Raw genomic sequence first — 15,305 nt, forward strand, 5'->3', positions numbered from 1 at the left:
CGTTGTAAGACACTGCAGAAACGAACGACTTCCTTACTTTTGCTCCGACTGACCATACTCCGGGAAATTTTCCCAGATTCTCAGTTGAGGATTTCTGCAGCTGGAAGTTACCTCAGAAACCCTGTTAATTCGTAATGTATTGAGCGAATCGCAAAACAGAAAGCATTTAACACGGAACACAAACAAAACTGGCAAACCAAATGCATTTTCAGACACAGCGAGCGTGAATGCAAAATGTGAGACAGGCCGGGGGCATGAGTCATAAAGTAATCTCACAACTAACAACAGGGCTATTCCAAACTGCTCTTTCAAACATACTGGAGCCTGAGTGCACCACCACTTCCCAGACAATGCTGAAAAGAGAGAAAGAAAGAACACAATAAGAATGGGCCATAAAAAAGTGAATTTCACCAATCACAGACTCGATTAGATTACCTTTCCCTTCCGATGTCCGCAGGACGGAAATAAAGGAAATGGGAGAAATTCAATAACATGTGACATCGCAATTCATTGGAACGATTTTCCCATTGGCCATAAAACAAAATAACGACGAGTCGTGCCACCGCAGGACTTTGTTTCACAACAGCAATGAAATCACAGTCGACATTCGGTTCCAGTAAACGCTCAACTTGCCTGGGACAGCAGAGCTGTTTGCGATTTTCCACGCAGGAGGCGAACACGATCATGACAGCACAGACACCGGAAAAGTTGGGACTTTGCCACACCACAGTTAATTGCCCGGGAAGCAAACCCAATTTTCTTCGGTTTTAAACAGAAATGCAGCAGGAGTCGAAACAGCATTTTAACAAGCTGCGTCGTTGGAAACGATCAGCAGAAATGGCAGCGGTGGGATTCGAACCCACGCCTCTGTCGAGACTGGAGCCTTAATCCAGCGCCTTAGACCGCTCGGCCACACTACCAGCCAGCCGCGCTGCCCCATTTTCTTGCACTTCCAATTGTGCTCCTGCATAACAACCGATGCAAAGCCACGTGAAAAGGGTTCCATGGTCCCTCTCCGACTCGCACAACTGCTGGGATGTGCCCGTCTACAATATCAATTTCGCAGCAGATAATGATAACCCATCAATCCAGACAACTATCAATGGTAAGCTGATCTTTTCAACTATCTTTTCATCAATCCAGACAACTATCAATGGTAACTACAAACGTATCTGTGAGCGCGTGAGAACATACGATCAGTTATGATTTGGTCAAATTACCATGAGCTGCTTGACATTACTGCAATTTCGATTCTTGCTTTGCTAAATGATTTCACCCTTTGATCGAAACAGGACAACTTTCACGTTTACACGGAACATGAAACACACCGGACTACAGGGAAAATGCACAAAGCTGAACAGGCCGTGTTCCACATCATACCGCGCAGCATAGTTACAGTCACTTTGTCTGTTTTGCAGAATAAGAGTCCCAAAGAATGTTCTCCACCCTAAAACCGGAGGTAGCATTACAATCCGTGAACGACAGATCACATTGTGAGGATGCTCTGACCTCGGAGCCAGTTCGAGATGCCACTTTCCTTGCCTTTTTGCCTTACCCGTGCAATTTGCTGCAGAGATGTTCATTCCTGGACGTGAGCCACATGGATACCAACTGAGTTGGAAACCTGTGTGGGATTCGAAGAGAAGCGACTCAATAAATTTTGCTAAACTCCACGGTGCTTATTAGAAATGCAGTTTCTGTTCACATCAATCTAAAAGGCAGTTTCTGAACATAGTAACAGAAGTCAAAAGGTAATTAGCTCACCCCACCCCCACTCCGGAAGAGGTGCTAACTGCCCTTGAGTGCTTTTTTGTTCTCGATGTGAAGAGCTCTCACGCCTGAGTCACCTTCACACGTCTCTGGTTGCTGAGTGAATCACAAAGAAGGAATTTCACCAGAGCTGCAACTGCCTCACTTCCCCACTCGCCCTCCCAGTTTACATTTTCCTGCTCTTCAGTGATTTAAAGAAAACCAAATGGATGCGATGTCATTCTGCAGCCTCTCTGTCGATTCCTCCGTTTCAGTTCCAACGTGGTTAGATCTCGGGGCGCTATCAAAGCACAGGTCCAGAGGTTCTCTGAGAGTGTAATTTCTTTCATTGCTGTTGCTAATTGAATGAGCCACTAACGTGCGAACTGCTCCAAAACATGATTCAGGACCTCTGGTAACAACTCACGCACGTTGAATACCGACAGACCGCTTCCAAATGATGTCCTTCATAGACGACTTTGGGGGTACATTTGACAGACAGACTAGTTCAGGAATCCGCGGTGCGCTGTGACACCAGCGCATCAGCTTCTTCCCTGTCTTGGAAACGGGCCGCCTGCGCAAGCAATGCAAATGCGGTACTGCTTTTCGTGGAAGGATCAGAACGCGATAATTACACTCTCAAACAGAATGGCATATGATCAGAACCAGGTTGGAGAAAAACTTTACAATACTTTGCACAGTAATTAAATGGAGTTGCATTACATTTCACTACGAGAGCAGATTTGTTCAAGCAAATTCGAAGGCAGGTTTGCAGATGGGAAAGCAAGCAAGAAAACTCCGCTCCTGTCCATGTTAAATGCTGCAGTTGAAGAACAAAGCAGTTTCTGCCCAGTTTCGAACTGGGGACCTTTCGCGCGAAAGTCGAACGTGATGACCACTACACCACAGAAACAAGGCGCAGTCACCACCGCTAAAGCTCAGTGTCACCCAGCACTGAAAGTTGAAGCCATTTTACCTTTCACCTTTCTGTTTCTAATCGCTCGTTGTTTAATGGGACTTCTTTAATTTTGGCTATGCGGTGAGCATGGACGAGATACACCGAAGTATCTGTTTCCACGCAGTGTGCGCCAATAACATTGTGTTGCTTACACCGGCTGTAAAGGATTACTTTTTAGCGGAGCTTGCCGTCGCAGTCTGTGGCACAATCATTTAGTCTGTTCGACTGCTCACGGGAAAGGTAGCGTTGTAAGACACTGCAGAAACGAACGACTTCCTTACTTTTGCTCCGACTGACCATACTCCGGGAAATTTTCCCAGATTCTCAGTTGAGGATTTCTGCAGCTGGAAGTTACCTCAGAAACCCTGTTAATTCGTAATGTATTGAGCGAATCGCAAAACAGAAAGCATTTAACACGGAACACAAACAAAACTGGCAAACCAAATGCATTTTCAGACACAGCGAGCGTGAATGCAAAATGTGAGACAGGCCGGGGGCATGAGTCATAAAGTAATCTCACAACTAACAACAGGGCTATTCCAAACTGCTCTTTCAAACATACTGGAGCCTGAGTGCACCACCACTTCCCAGACAATGCTGAAAAGAGAGAAAGAAAGAACACAATAAGAATGGGCCATAAAAAAGTGAATTTCACCAATCACAGACTCGATTAGATTACCTTTCCCTTCCGATGTCCGCAGGACGGAAATAAAGGAAATGGGAGAAATTCAATAACATGTGACATCGCAATTCATTGGAACGATTTTCCCATTGGCCATAAAACAAAATAACGACGAGTCGTGCCACCGCAGGACTTTGTTTCACAACAGCAATGAAATCACAGTCGACATTCGGTTCCAGTAAACGCTCAACTTGCCTGGGACAGCAGAGCTGTTTGCGATTTTCCACGCAGGAGGCGAACACGATCATGACAGCACAGACACCGGAAAAGTTGGGACTTTGCCACACCACAGTTAATTGCCCGGGAAGCAAACCCAATTTTCTTCGGTTTTAAACAGAAATGCAGCAGGAGTCGAAACAGCATTTTAACAAGCTGCGTCGTTGGAAACGATCAGCAGAAATGGCAGCGGTGGGATTCGAACCCACGCCTCTGTCGAGACTGGAGCCTTAATCCAGCGCCTTAGACCGCTCGGCCACACTACCAGCCAGCCGCGCTGCCCCATTTTCTTGCACTTCCAATTGTGCTCCTGCATAACAACCGATGCAAAGCCACGTGAAAAGGGTTCCATGGTCCCTCTCCGACTCGCACAACTGCTGGGATGTGCCCGTCTACAATATCAATTTCGCAGCAGATAATGATAACCCATCAATCCAGACAACTATCAATGGTAAGCTGATCTTTTCAACTATCTTTTCATCAATCCAGACAACTATCAATGGTAACTACAAACGTATCTGTGAGCGCGTGAGAACATACGATCAGTTATGATTTGGTCAAATTACCATGAGCTGCTTGACATTACTGCAATTTCGATTCTTGCTTTGCTAAATGATTTCACCCTTTGATCGAAACAGGACAACTTTCACGTTTACACGGAACATGAAACACACCGGACTACAGGGAAAATGCACAAAGCTGAACAGGCCGTGTTCCACATCATACCGCGCAGCATAGTTACAGTCACTTTGTCTGTTTTGCAGAATAAGAGTCCCAAAGAATGTTCTCCACCCTAAAACCGGAGGTAGCATTACAATCCGTGAACGACAGATCACATTGTGAGGATGCTCTGACCTCGGAGCCAGTTCGAGATGCCACTTTCCTTGCCTTTTTGCCTTACCCGTGCAATTTGCTGCAGAGATGTTCATTCCTGGACGTGAGCCACATGGATACCAACTGAGTTGGAAACCTGTGTGGGATTCGAAGAGAAGCGACTCAATAAATTTTGCTAAACTCCACGGTGCTTATTAGAAATGCAGTTTCTGTTCACATCAATCTAAAAGGCAGTTTCTGAACATAGTAACAGAAGTCAAAAGGTAATTAGCTCACCCCACCCCCACTCCGGAAGAGGTGCTAACTGCCCTTGAGTGCTTTTTTGTTCTCGATGTGAAGAGCTCTCACGCCTGAGTCACCTTCACACGTCTCTGGTTGCTGAGTGAATCACAAAGAAGGAATTTCACCAGAGCTGCAACTGCCTCACTTCCCCACTCGCCCTCCCAGTTTACATTTTCCTGCTCGTCAGTGATTTAAAGAAAACCAAATGGATGCGATGTCATTCTGCAGCCTCTCTGTCGATTCCTCCGTTTCAGTTCCAACGTGGTTAGATCTCGGGGCGCTATCAAAGCACAGGTCCAGAGGTTCTCTGAGAGTGTAATTTCTTTCATTGCTGTTGCTAATTGAATGAGCCACTAACGTGCGAACTGCTCCAAAACATGATTCAGGACCTCTGGTAACAACTCACGCACGTTGAATACCGACAGACCGCTTCCAAATGATGTCCTTCATAGACGACTTTGGGGGTACATTTGACAGACAGACTAGTTCAGGAATCCGCGGTGCGCTGTGACACCAGCGCATCAGCTTCTTCCCTGTCTTGGAAACGGGCCGCCTGCGCAAGCAATGCAAATGCGGTACTGCTTTTCGTGGAAGGATCAGAACGCGATAATTACACTCTCAAACAGAATGGCATATGATCAGAACCAGGTTGGAGAAAAACTTTACAATACTTAATTAAATGGAGTTGCATTACATTTCACTACGAGAGCAGATTTGTTCAAGCAAATTCGAAGGCAGGTTTGCAGATGGGAAAGCAAGCAAGAAAACTCCGCTCCTGTCCATGTAAAATGCTGCAGTTGAAGAACAAAGCAGTTTCTGCCCAGTTTCGAACTGGGGACCTTTCGCGCGAAAGTCGAACGTGATGACCACTACACCACAGAAACAAGGCGCAGTCACCACCGCTAACGCTCAGTGTCACCCAGCACTGAAAGTTGAAGCCATTTTACCTTTCACCTTTCTGTTTCTAATCGCTCGTTGTTTAATGGGACTTCTTTAATTTTGGCTATGTGGTGAGCATGGACGAGATACACCGAAGTATCTGTTTCCACGCGGTGTGCGCCAATAACATTGTGTTGCTTACACCGGCTGTAAAGGATTACTTTTTAGCGGAGCTTGCCGTCGCAGTCTGTGGCACAATCATTTAGTCTGTTCGACTGCTCACGGGAAAGGTAGCGTTGTAAGACACTGCAGAAACGAACGACTTCCTTACTTTTGCTCCGACTGACCATACTCCGGGAAATCTTCCCAGATTCTCAGTTGAGGATTTCTGCAGCTGGAAGTTACCTCAGAAACCCTGTTAATTCGTAATGTATTGAGCGAATCGCAAAACAGAAAGCATTTAACACGGAACACAAACAAAACTGGCAAACCAAATGCATTTTCAGACACAGCGAGCGTGAATGCAAAATGTGAGACAGGCCGGGGGCATGAGTCATAAAGTAATCTCACAACTAACAACAGGGCAATTCCAAACTGCTCTTTCAAACATACTGGAGCCTGAGTGCACCACCACTTCCCAGACAATGCTGAAAAGAGAGAAAGAAAGAACACAATAAGAATGGGCCATAAAAAAGTGAATTTCACCAATCACAGACTCGATTAGATTACCTTTCCCTTCCGATGTCCGCAGGACGGAAATAAAGGAAATGGGAGAAATTCAATAACATGTGACATCGCAATTCATTGGAACGATTTTCCCATTGGCCATAAAACAAAATAACGACGAGTCGTGCCACCGCAGGACTTTGTTTCACAACAGCAATGAAATCACAGTCGACATTCGGTTCCAGTAAACGCTCAACTTGCCTGGGACAGCAGAGCTGTTTGCGATTTTCCACGCAGGAGGCGAACACGATCATGACAGCACAGACACCGGAAAAGTTGGGACTTTGCCACACCACAGTTAATTGCCCGGGAAGCAAACCCAATTTTCTTCGGTTTTAAACAGAAATGCAGCAGGAGTCGAAACAGCATTTTAACAAGCTGCGTCGTTGGAAACGATCAGCAGAAATGGCAGCGGTGGGATTCGAACCCACGCCTCTGTCGAGACTGGAGCCTTAATCCAGCGCCTTAGACCGCTCGGCCACACTACCAGCCAGCCGCGCTGCCCCATTTTCTTGCACTTCCAATTGTGCTCCTGCATAACAACCGATGCAAAGCCACGTGAAAAGGGTTCCATGGTCCCTCTCCGACTCGCACAACTGCTGGGATGTGCCCGTCTACAATATCAATTTCGCAGCAGATAATGATAACCCATCAATCCAGACAACTATCAATGGTAAGCTGATCTTTTCAACTATCTTTTCATCAATCCAGACAACTATCAATGGTAACTACAAACGTATCTGTGAGCGCGTGAGAACATACGATCAGTTATGATTTGGTCAAATTACCATGAGCTGCTTGACATTACTGCAATTTCGATTCTTGCTTTGCTAAATGATTTCACCCTTTGATCGAAACAGGACAACTTTCACGTTTACACGGAACATGAAACACACCGGACTACAGGGAAAATGCACAAAGCTGAACAGGCCGTGTTCCACATCATACCGCGCAGCATAGTTACAGTCACTTTGTCTGTTTTGCAGAATAAGAGTCCCAAAGAATGTTCTCCACCCTAAAACCGGAGGTAGCATTACAATCCGTGAACGACAGATCACATTGTGAGGATGCTCTGACCTCGGAGCCAGTTCGAGATGCCACTTTCCTTGCCTTTTTGCCTTACCCGTGCAATTTGCTGCAGAGATGTTCATTCCTGGACGTGAGCCACATGGATACCAACTGAGTTGGAAACCTGTGTGGGATTCGAAGAGAAGCGACTCAATAAATTTTGCTAAACTCCACGGTGCTTATTAGAAATGCAGTTTCTGTTCACATCAATCTAAAAGGCAGTTTCTGAACATAGTAACAGAAGTCAAAAGGTAATTAGCTCACCCCACCCCCACTCCGGAAGAGGTGCTAACTGCCCTTGAGTGCTTTTTTGTTCTCGATGTGAAGAGCTCTCACGCCTGAGTCACCTTCACACGTCTCTGGTTGCTGAGTGAATCACAAAGAAGGAATTTCACCAGAGCTGCAACTGCCTCACTTCCCCACTCGCCCTCCCAGTTTACATTTTCCTGCTCGTCAGTGATTTAAAGAAAACCAAATGGATGCGATGTCATTCTGCAGCCTCTCTGTCGATTCCTCCGTTTCAGTTCCAACGTGGTTAGATCTCGGGGCGCTATCAAAGCACAGGTCCAGAGGTTCTCTGAGAGTGTAATTTCTTTCATTGCTGTTGCTAATTGAATGAGCCACTAACGTGCGAACTGCTCCAAAACATGATTCAGGACCTCTGGTAACAACTCACGCACGTTGAATACCGACAGACCGCTTCCAAATGATGTCCTTCATAGACGACTTTGGGGGTACATTTGACAGACAGACTAGTTCAGGAATCCGCGGTGCGCTGTGACACCAGCGCATCAGCTTCTTCCCTGTCTTGGAAACGGGCCGCCTGCGCAAGCAATGCAAATGCGGTACTGCTTTTCGTGGAAGGATCAGAACGCGATAATTACACTCTCAAACAGAATGGCATATGATCAGAACCAGGTTGGAGAAAAACTTTACAATACTTTGCACAGTAATTAAATGGAGTTGCATTACATTTCACTACGAGAGCAGATTTGTTCAAGCAAATTCGAAGGCAGGTTTGCAGATGGGAAAGCAAGCAAGAAAACTCCGCTCCTGTCCATGTAAAATGCTGCAGTTGAAGAACAAAGCAGTTTCTGCCCAGTTTCGAACTGGGGACCTTTCGCGCGAAAGTCGAACGTGATGACCACTACACCACAGAAACAAGGCGCAGTCACCACCGCTAACGCTCAGTGTCACCCAGCACTGAAAGTTGAAGCCATTTTACCTTTCACCTTTCTGTTTCTAATCGCTCGTTGTTTAATGGGACTTCTTTAATTTTGGCTATGTGGTGAGCATGGACGAGATACACCGAAGTATCTGTTTCCACGCGGTGTGCGCCAATAACATTGTGTTGCTTACACCGGCTGTAAAGGATTACTTTTTAGCGGAGCTTGCCGTCGCAGTCTGTGGCACAATCATTTAGTCTGTTCGACTGCTCACGGGAAAGGTAGCGTTGTAAGACACTGCAGAAACGAACGACTTCCTTACTTTTGCTCCGACTGACCATACTCCGGGAAATCTTCCCAGATTCTCAGTTGAGGATTTCTGCAGCTGGAAGTTACCTCAGAAACCCTGTTAATTCGTAATGTATTGAGCGAATCGCAAAACAGAAAGCATTTAACACGGAACACAAACAAAACTGGCAAACCAAATGCATTTTCAGACACAGCGAGCGTGAATGCAAAATGTGAGACAGGCCGGGGGCATGAGTCATAAAGTAATCTCACAACTAACAACAGGGCTATTCCAAACTGCTCTTTCAAACATACTGGAGCCTGAGTGCACCACCACTTCCCAGACAATGCTGAAAAGAGAGAAAGAAAGAACACAATAAGAATGGGCCATAAAAAAGTGAATTTCACCAATCACAGACTCGATTAGATTACCTTTCCCTTCCGATGTCCGCAGGACGGAAATAAAGGAAATGGGAGAAATTCAATAACATGTGACATCGCAATTCATTGGAACGATTTTCCCATTGGCCATAAAACAAAATAACGACGAGTCGTGCCACCGCAGGACTTTGTTTCACAACAGCAATGAAATCACAGTCGACATTCGGTTCCAGTAAACGCTCAACTTGCCTGGGACAGCAGAGCTGTTTGCGATTTTCCACGCAGGAGGCGAACACGATCATGACAGCACAGACACCGGAAAAGTTGGGACTTTGCCACACCACAGTTAATTGCCCGGGAAGCAAACCCAATTTTCTTCGGTTTTAAACAGAAATGCAGCAGGAGTCGAAACAGCATTTTAACAAGCTGCGTCGTTGGAAACGATCAGCAGAAATGGCAGCGGTGGGATTCGAACCCACGCCTCTGTCGAGACTGGAGCCTTAATCCAGCGCCTTAGACCGCTCGGCCACACTACCAGCCAGCCGCGCTGCCCCATTTTCTTGCACTTCCAATTGTGCTCCTGCATAACAACCGATGCAAAGCCACGTGAAAAGGGTTCCATGGTCCCTCTCCGACTCGCACAACTGCTGGGATGTGCCCGTCTACAATATCAATTTCGCAGCAGATAATGATAACCCATCAATCCAGACAACTATCAATGGTAAGCTGATCTTTTCAACTATCTTTTCATCAATCCAGACAACTATCAATGGTAACTACAAACGTATCTGTGAGCGCGTGAGAACATACGATCAGTTATGATTTGGTCAAATTACCATGAGCTGCTTGACATTACTGCAATTTCGATTCTTGCTTTGCTAAATGATTTCACCCTTTGATCGAAACAGGACAACTTTCACGTTTACACGGAACATGAAACACACCGGACTACAGGGAAAATGCACAAAGCTGAACAGGCCGTGTTCCACATCATACCGCGCAGCATAGTTACAGTCACTTTGTCTGTTTTGCAGAATAAGAGTCCCAAAGAATGTTCTCCACCCTAAAACCGGAGGTAGCATTACAATCCGTGAACGACAGATCACATTGTGAGGATGCTCTGACCTCGGAGCCAGTTCGAGATGCCACTTTCCTTGCCTTTTTGCCTTACCCGTGCAATTTGCTGCAGAGATGTTCATTCCTGGACGTGAGCCACATGGATACCAACTGAGTTGGAAACCTGTGTGGGATTCGAAGAGAAGCGACTCAATAAATTTTGCTAAACTCCACGGTGCTTATTAGAAATGCAGTTTCTGTTCACATCAATCTAAAAGGCAGTTTCTGAACATAGTAACAGAAGTCAAAAGGTAATTAGCTCACCCCACCCCCACTCCGGAAGAGGTGCTAACTGCCCTTGAGTGCTTTTTTGTTCTCGATGTGAAGAGCTCTCACGCCTGAGTCACCTTCACACGTCTCTGGTTGCTGAGTGAATCACAAAGAAGGAATTTCACCAGAGCTGCAACTGCCTCACTTCCCCACTCGCCCTCCCAGTTTACATTTTCCTGCTCGTCAGTGATTTAAAGAAAACCAAATGGATGCGATGTCATTCTGCAGCCTCTCTGTCGATTCCTCCGTTTCAGTTCCAACGTGGTTAGATCTCGGGGCGCTATCAAAGCACAGGTCCAGAGGTTCTCTGAGAGTGTAATTTCTTTCATTGCTGTTGCTAATTGAATGAGCCACTAACGTGCGAACTGCTCCAAAACATGATTCAGGACCTCTGGTAACAACTCACGCACGTTGAATACCGACAGACCGCTTCCAAATGATGTCCTTCATAGACGACTTTGGGGGTACATTTGACAGACAGACTAGTTCAGGAATCCGCGGTGCGCTGTGACACCAGCGCATCAGCTTCTTCCCTGTCTTGGAAACGGGCCGCCTGCGCAAGCAATGCAAATGCGGTACTGCTTTTCGTGGAAGGATCAGAACGCGATAATTACACTCTCAAACAGAATGGCATATGATCAGAACCAGGTTGGAGAAAAACTTTACAATACTTTGCACAGTAATTAAATGGAGTTGCATTACATTTCACTACGAGAGCAGATTTGTTCAAGCAAATTCGAAGGCAGGTTTGCAGATGGGAAAGCAAGCAAGAAAACTCCGCTCCTGTCCATGTAAAATGCTGCAGTTGAAGAACAAAGCAGTTTCTGCTCAGTTTCGAACTGGGGACCTTTCGCGCGTAAGTCGAACGTGATGACCACTACACCACAGAAACAAGGCGCAGTCGCCACCGCTAAAGCTCAGTGTCACCCAGCACTGAAAGTTGAAGCCATTTTACCTTTCACCTTTCTGTTTCTAATCGCTCGTTGTTTAATGGGACTTCTTTAATTTTGGCTATGCGGTGAGCATGGACGAGATACACCGAAGTATCTGTTTCCACGCAGTGTGCGCCAATAACATTGTGTTGCTTACACCGGCTGTAAAGGATTACTTTTTAGCGGAGCTTGCCGTCGCAGTCTGTGGCACAATCATTTAGTCTGTTCGACTGCTCACGGGAAAGGTAGCGTTGTAAGACACTGCAGAAACGAACGACTTCCTTACTTTTGCTCCGACTGACCATACTCCGGGAAATTTTCCCAGATTCTCAGTTGAGGATTTCTGCAGCTGGAAGTTACCTCAGAAACCCTGTTAATTCGTAATGTATTGAGCGAATCGCAAAACAGAAAGCATTTAACACGGAACACAAACAAAACTGGCAAACCAAATGCATTTTCAGACACAGCGAGCGTGAATGCAAAATGTGAGACAGGCCGGGGGCATGAGTCATAAAGTAATCTCACAACTAACAACAGGGCTATTCCAAACTGCTCTTTCAAACATACTGGAGCCTGAGTGCACCACCACTTCCCAGACAATGCTGAAAAGAGAGAAAGAAAGAACACAATAAGAATGGGCCATAAAAAAGTGAATTTCACCAATCACAGACTCGATTAGATTACCTTTCCCTTCCGATGTCCGCAGGACGGAAATAAAGGAAATGGGAGAAATTCAATAACATGTGACATCGCAATTCATTGGAACGATTTTCCCATTGGCCATAAAACAAAATAACGACGAGTCGTGCCACCGCAGGACTTTGTTTCACAACAGCAATGAAATCACAGTCGACATTCGGTTCCAGTAAACGCTCAACTTGCCTGGGACAGCAGAGCTGTTTGCGATTTTCCACGCAGGAGGCGAACACGATCATGACAGCACAGACACCGGAAAAGTTGGGACTTTGCCACACCACAGTTAATTGCCCTGGAAGCAAACCCAATTTTCTTCGGTTTTAAACAGAAATGCAGCAGGAGTCGAAACAGCATTTTAACAAGCTGCGTCGTTGGAAACGATCAGCAGAAATGGCAGCGGTGGGATTCGAACCCACGCCTCTGTCGAGACTGGAGCCTTAATCCAGCGCCTTAGACCGCTCGGCCACACTACCAGCCAGCCGCGCTGCCCCATTTTCTTGCACTTCCAATTGTGCTCCTGCATAACAACCGATGCAAAGCCACGTGAAAAGGGTTCCATGGTCCCTCTCCGACTCGCACAACTGCTGGGATGTGCCCGTCTACAATATCAATTTCGCAGCAGATAATGATAACCCATCAATCCAGACAACTATCAATGGTAAGCTGATCTTTTCAACTATCTTTTCATCAATCCAGACAACTATCAATGGTAACTACAAACGTATCTGTGAGCGCGTGAGAACATACGATCAGTTATGATTTGGTCAAATTACCATGAGCTGCTTGACATTACTGCAATTTCGATTCTTGCTTTGCTAAATGATTTCACCCTTTGATCGAAACAGGACAACTTTCACGTTTACATGGAACATGAAACACACCGGACTACAGGGAAAATGCACAAAGCTGAACAGGCCGTGTTCCACATCATACCGCGCAGCATAGTTACAGTCACTTTGTCTGTTTTGCAGAATAAGAGTCCCAAAGAATGTTCTCCACCCTAAAACCGGAGGTAGCATTACAATCCGTGAACGACAGATCACATTGTGAGGATGCTCTGACCTCGGAGCCAGTTCGAGATGCCACTTTCCTTGCCTTTTTGCCTTACCCGTGCAATTTGCTGCAGAGATGTTCATTCCTGGACGTGAGCCACATGGATACCAACTGAGTTGGAAACCTGTGTGGGATTCGAAGAGAAGCGACTCAATAAATTTTGCTAAACTCCACGGTGCTTATTAGAAATGCAGTTTCTGTTCACATCAATCTAAAAGGCAGTTTCTGAACATAGTAACAGAAGTCAAAAGGTAATTAGCTCACCCCACCCCCACTCCGGAAGAGGTGCTAACTGCCCTTGAGTGCTTTTTTGTTCTCGATGTGAAGAGCTCTCACGCCTGAGTCACCTTCACACGTCTCTGGTTGCTGAGTGAATCACAAAGAAGGAATTTCACCAGAGCTGCAACTGCCTCACTTCCCCACTCGCCCTCCCAGTTTACATTTTCCTGCTCGTCAGTGATTTAAAGAAAACCAAATGGATGCGATGTCATTCTGCAGCCTCTCTGTCGATTCCTCCGTTTCAGTTCCAACGTGGTTAGATCTCGGGGCGCTATCAAAGCACAGGTCCAGAGGTTCTCTGAGAGTGTAATTTCTTTCATTGCTGTTGCTAATTGAATGAGCCACTAACGTGCGAACTGCTCCAAAACATGATTCAGGACCTCTGGTAACAACTCACGCACGTTGAATACCGACAGACCGCTTCCAAATGATGTCCTTCATAGACGACTTTGGGGGTACATTTGACAGACAGACTAGTTCAGGAATCCGCGGTGCGCTGTGACACCAGCGCATCAGCTTCTTCCCTGTCTTGGAAACGGGCCGCCTGCGCAAGCAATGCAAATGCGGTACTGCTTTTCGTGGAAGGATCAGAACGCGATAATTACACTCTCAAACAGAATGGCATATGATCAGAACCAGGTTGGAGAAAAACTTTACAATACTTTGCACAGTAATTAAATGGAGTTGCATTACATTTCACTACGAGAGCAGATTTGTTCAAGCAAATTCGAAGGCAGGTTTGCAGATGGGAAAGCAAGCAAGAAAACTCCGCTCCTGTCCATGTAAAATGCTGCAGTTGAAGAACAAAGCAGTTTCTGCCCAGTTTCGAACTGGGGACCTTTCGCGCGAAAGTCGAACGTGATGACCACTACACCACAGAAACAAGGCGCAGTCACCACCGCTAAAGCTCAGTGTCACCCAGCACTGAAAGTTGAAGCCATTTTACCTTTCACCTTTCTGTTTCTAATCGCTCGTTGTTTAATGGGACTTCTTTAATTTTGGCTATGCGGTGAGCATGGACGAGATACACCGAAGTATCTGTTTCCACGCAGTGTGCGCCAATAACATTGTGTTGCTTACACCGGCTGTAAAGGATTACTTTTTAGCGGAGCTTGCCGTCGCAGTCTGTGGCACAATCATTTAGTCTGTTCGACTGCTCACGGGAAAGGTAGCGTTGTAAGACACTGCAGAAACGAACGACTTCCTTACTTTTGCTCCGACTGACCATACTCCGGGAAATCTTCCCAGATTCTCAGTTGAGGATTTCTGCAGCTGGAAGTTACCTCAGAAACCCTGTTAATTCGTAATGTATTGAGCGAATCGCAAAACAGAAAGCATTTAACACGGAACACAAACAAAACTGGCAAACCAAATGCATTTTCAGACACAGCGAGCGTGAATGCAAAATGTGAGACAGGCCGGGGGCATGAGTCATAAAGTAATCTCACAACTAACAACAGGGCAATTCCAAACTGCTCTTTCAAACATACTGGAGCATGAGTGCACCACCACTTCCCAGACAATGCTGAAAAGAGAGAAAGAAAGAACACAATAAGAATGGGCCATAAAAAAGTGAATTTCACCAATCACAGACTCGATTAGATTACCTTTCCCTTCCGATGTCCGCAGGACGGAAATAAAGGAAATGGGAGAAATTCAATAACATGTGACATCGCAATTCATTGGAACGATTTTCCCATTGGCCATAAAACAAAATAACGACGAGTCGT

General features: G+C 46.0%; 9 non-coding genes across 9 annotated transcripts; all 9 read right to left on the reverse strand.

Moving 5' to 3' along the window:
* Nucleotides 1-838: 838 nt before the first annotated feature.
* On the reverse strand, nucleotides 839-920 carry trnal-aag (transfer RNA leucine (anticodon AAG)). Its single transcript has one exon. It is a non-coding gene; the product is annotated as a tRNA-Leu (tRNA).
* Nucleotides 921-2,589: 1,669 nt separating this feature from the next.
* Nucleotides 2,590-2,662, reverse strand: trnae-uuc (transfer RNA glutamic acid (anticodon UUC)). Its single transcript has one exon. It is a non-coding gene; the product is annotated as a tRNA-Glu (tRNA).
* A 1,127-nt stretch (nucleotides 2,663-3,789) lies between these two features.
* Nucleotides 3,790-3,871, reverse strand: trnal-aag (transfer RNA leucine (anticodon AAG)). The gene has a single exon. It is a non-coding gene; the product is annotated as a tRNA-Leu (tRNA).
* A 1,661-nt stretch (nucleotides 3,872-5,532) lies between these two features.
* On the reverse strand, nucleotides 5,533-5,605 carry trnae-uuc (transfer RNA glutamic acid (anticodon UUC)). Its single transcript has one exon. It is a non-coding gene; the product is annotated as a tRNA-Glu (tRNA).
* Nucleotides 5,606-6,732: 1,127 nt separating this feature from the next.
* Nucleotides 6,733-6,814, reverse strand: trnal-aag (transfer RNA leucine (anticodon AAG)). Its single transcript has one exon. It is a non-coding gene; the product is annotated as a tRNA-Leu (tRNA).
* Nucleotides 6,815-8,483: 1,669 nt separating this feature from the next.
* trnae-uuc (transfer RNA glutamic acid (anticodon UUC)) lies at nucleotides 8,484-8,556 on the reverse strand. Its single transcript has one exon. It is a non-coding gene; the product is annotated as a tRNA-Glu (tRNA).
* Nucleotides 8,557-9,683: 1,127 nt separating this feature from the next.
* On the reverse strand, nucleotides 9,684-9,765 carry trnal-aag (transfer RNA leucine (anticodon AAG)). The gene has a single exon. It is a non-coding gene; the product is annotated as a tRNA-Leu (tRNA).
* A 2,869-nt stretch (nucleotides 9,766-12,634) lies between these two features.
* Nucleotides 12,635-12,716, reverse strand: trnal-aag (transfer RNA leucine (anticodon AAG)). The gene has a single exon. It is a non-coding gene; the product is annotated as a tRNA-Leu (tRNA).
* Nucleotides 12,717-14,385: 1,669 nt separating this feature from the next.
* On the reverse strand, nucleotides 14,386-14,458 carry trnae-uuc (transfer RNA glutamic acid (anticodon UUC)). The gene has a single exon. It is a non-coding gene; the product is annotated as a tRNA-Glu (tRNA).
* Nucleotides 14,459-15,305: the final 847 nt, after the last annotated feature.

This window comes from Chiloscyllium plagiosum, unplaced genomic scaffold, assembly GCF_037043375.1.
Source record: "Chiloscyllium plagiosum isolate Xiang-an unplaced genomic scaffold, Cpla_swu_hap1 HiC_scaffold_39, whole genome shotgun sequence".
NCBI classification, from domain to species: domain Eukaryota; kingdom Metazoa; phylum Chordata; class Chondrichthyes; order Orectolobiformes; family Hemiscylliidae; genus Chiloscyllium; species Chiloscyllium plagiosum.